The sequence below is a fragment of the Schistosoma mansoni genome, chromosome W (genome assembly GCF_000237925.1).
Source record: "Schistosoma mansoni strain Puerto Rico chromosome W, complete genome".
Taxonomy (NCBI): Eukaryota; Metazoa; Platyhelminthes; class Trematoda; order Strigeidida; family Schistosomatidae; genus Schistosoma; species Schistosoma mansoni.
The window spans coordinates 55,872,903-55,876,912 of NC_031502.1; positions in this window are offsets into that span (position 1 = coordinate 55,872,903).

The following is a 4,010-nucleotide window of genomic DNA, read 5'->3' on the forward strand; positions in this document are numbered from 1 at the left end:
CAGCGGGTTAACAACACGATTACCCCCATTGCCTTTTTCTCCAAGAGATTATCGCCAGCACAAGAACGTTATAGTACTTTTGGACGCGAACTCTTAGCTATGTATTTAGCAGTAAAACATTTCAACTTTTTGCTACAGGGTTGTGATTTCATCATTATGACAGACCACAAACCCCTTTGCCATTCTTTTAGCACATCGTATGACAAACATTCCCCACGAGAAGCAAGACAACTTGATTATATCTCCCAATTTACCACAGACATCAGGTTTATCAAAGGTCACACAAACATTGTTGCAGATGCACTATCTAGGAGGGATATCAATACGATGGTACTCAATCATGACATCAGCCTTGAAACCTTGGCTAAGTTACAAGCAGACGATGCAGAATTAAAAGCCTGCAAAGAAAAGTCTAGCTTAGATCTCAAACCAGTACCAATTCCTCTTTCAGATGCATTTATCATGTGCGACACTTCAACAAACAACAATCGTCCGTTTGTCCCACACGCTTGCAGACGAAAAATATTTCAGCACTTGCACGGTCTTTCACATCCAGGCATCAGAGCAACAACAAAGCTCATTACCGAACGTTTTGTGTGGCCTAAAATCAGCTCGGATGTTAAACGTTGGACACGTAACTGTCTCCAGTGCCAACGCAGTAAGACGCAAAAACACACCTACAGTCCAATTGGGAAGTTCCCTATCCCCGACAAACGCTTCCAGCACGTGCATTTAGATTTAGTTGGGCCTCTGCCACCATCAAACTCTTTCACACATATCCTCACCGCAATAGATAGGTTCACAAGATGGGCCATAGCATGCCCCATTAGAGACACATCAGCAGAAACAGTCGCTTCAGTCTTCCTCGACCGCTGGATAACTAACTATGGAGTACCATCAATAATCACAACAGACCGCGGTCCCCAATTCCAATCTGTCCTTTTCCAGGAGTTCACTAAACTTCTAGGGGTCAACCATATTAAAACCACAGCTTACCACCCAGCAGCTAATGGCATGGTGGAAAGATTCCATCGCCAATTGAAAAGCTCACTGATGGCGCAAGCTGACTCATCAAAGTGGAGCGATGCCTTACCGCTTGTACTCCTCGGTATTCGTTCAACCATAAAGGAAGACATTGGATGTACAGCCGCCGAGTTAGTCTATGGTACAACTTTAACGTTGCCCGGCCAACTAGTCAACTATGAACCTACAACGCACGGGGATTCTACTCACTTCGCAAGTCGCCTATTACAAATGATGCAGAACATTAGAGCAATACCACCTCGAGAATACAACAACCCAGTCCATCTCGATAAACATTTAGAAACGTGCAAATTTGTTTTTGTTCGAGTAGACGCGGTGAGAAAGCCACTGACACCACCATATGAAGGTCCGTATAAAGTAATAAAACGCACTCGCAAATATTTCATTATCAACAAAAATGGGAACAAAGAAACTATTTCCATTGATAGAATTAAACCAGCGTTTTACGAACCGACTCACCTTAAAGAAGTTAACATCGATGAACAACAACCCCTCCCTTCTGTTCCTGAGAAGCCAAGCGAAGAGGACAAGTTTCATCTTAAACCGTCTTTAACTCGCTCCGGTAGGTTGGTAAAAAAACCTAAGCGCTACGTACATTTCGCCGACTAATGAAAATCGATTCAATTACACGCACTTTATTGTTGTTACTCAATTTTCTAATAAAAGCTATTTATTTTCCTTACATGCACATTTAATAATTACATTTATTTATTATCACTAGTTTTGCCAATTTTTTTTTAATAAGAAAAATTGCCATAGTAATAAACGAGTGAATGCAAACCAACTATTCATTAAATTCATCCATTTTTTTAATATTTTATGACTCTATTAACAGTTTCGCACATTTTATTATTATTATTAGCAAACCAAAACTTTTTAATGCTCGTTTTTCAGTTTCATTTTGCGTAGCATAGCCTATATTATTAACGTGTCATTTATTCCTATCTCCACAATTTTTTTTTCCGTTATTACAGTAAATACTATTTTATGTACATTTATATACAATATTTCTCAATTTCTGTTCTTCATATTGTAAACAGTGTTACCTCCGGACACTCTGGGGGGAGCTATGTGGAGATAGGACCATAAAACCTATTTTGTAAATAATTTTTCATAGTTTACGCATGTATTTTCATATTCTGTACATTTAGCATTAAACAATTGTACTTGTTGTTTAAGTGTATTACTTTGAACACTTGTAACTTGACTTCCTTCCGTTTTGAGTACAACATATCGTGGCACTGTTACTGCTCCTCAATAAATACACTCTAATTCTAATCTGCATCGTTCTGCCATGTCTGCTAATATGTTAAATGAAATATTAATTGCATACCATCTCCATTTATAGACAATCGTGACATTCTTATTGAATTCTACGCTTGGTAAACCTATTGGATCTATATCGTCCATATTGGGATTACTAATCTTTTATAATTGTGGATTATTTAGACCAAACTCAACTGAACACGCAATAGCCTGAAGAATTAAGTAACGTTCCTTATTTTTTTATCTGTGTGTAATTAACTTATTAACTGTTAATTGTTATATAAACTTTAGACGTAATATTTTTGTTGCTAATTTTTGTTATCATACGTTTTGGTCCACCACAAGATAAGGGGAAAAGATTTAGATGTTTTAAACGCTCATCGTAAGGGAGTTTAGAAAGACCCTTTACTAATTTTGTCCCTACACGCTGGACACGCTCAAGCGATTTAGTATCCTTTATCAGACAAGGGCTAGCTGCTTGGATACAGTATTCTAAGTGTGGCCTTACATATGTGGGATATAAAATTCGAAACATCTCCTCGTCAAAGCATTTAAATGCTCTGCGAAGCGACCATAGCGCGCGATAGCCTTTGGAAGCAACCGCATTGCAGTGCGTTGTAGTTTTTAAGTCGTGACTTATAATTACTCCTAAGTCTTTATGCGCATGAACGCGTGGCAGAGATGTACCATTAATGGTATAGTGGTAACTAATATCGTGCCCGATGTGCATGAACACGCTCTTCCTGGAATTAACTTCCAGGCCCCAATCATGAGCCCACCTAACTAATTCGTCTAAATCTGCTTGCAGATAACAACGATCAGTCTCATTTCTTATTGTTCTCCAGATTTTAACATCATCCGCAAACAGTAACGTCGACGACTTAAGTAATAAAGGTAGTTCATTAATATACAGAAGGGAATGTAGAGGGCCTAAGATGGTGCCTTGGGGTACACTACTTTTGACCGGTTTCCATTCGGATAGCGTTCCATTGACCCTCACTCTCTGTCTGCGGTCACATAAGAAGCTTCCTATCCATTCCTGTATAGCACCTGTTATTCCAAAGCTCGAGAGCTTTTGCATAAGGCCTAAGTGTGAAACCTTATCAAACGCTTTGCTAAAATCTATGAATATCACGTCGACAGACTGGCCGTTGTCTGGGGCAGCTGTCCAATGCTCTCTCGCAATGAGTAAGTTAGTCAAGCATGAATGCTTGTTACGAAACCCATGTTGCTCGGGAGTTAACAGATTGTACGAATCTATGTGGCTTAGTAGCTTAGCCCGAATTAATTTTTCAAGTAACTTAACTACTATACTGGTCAGGCTAACAGGCCGGTAGTTAGATACGATCCGTCTCTGATCACCCTTAAATATGGGACTAACTGTGGCGTCTTTCCAGTCTCTAGGTAGTTGAGCCTGTGAAAAGGACATGTTGAAGAGCATCGTGAGCGGTCTTGAGATAATGTCCGCAGGAGACGACAGTAAACGTGGGTGTAACCCATCGGGGCCCGGTATCTTACAAGGTTTTAGGTTAGTTATCAAAGGAAGAACAATATCCTCTGTCACGTGTAAAGGTCCTATGGCTGGTATCTCATTGTCAACGGGACAAGTAGTTGTAACACTACACGTATAGTAGACTTCACTGAAATAGTTAGCAAAAACTTAAAGGAAAGTACGACATGGTCACTATTCACCAGTGGGG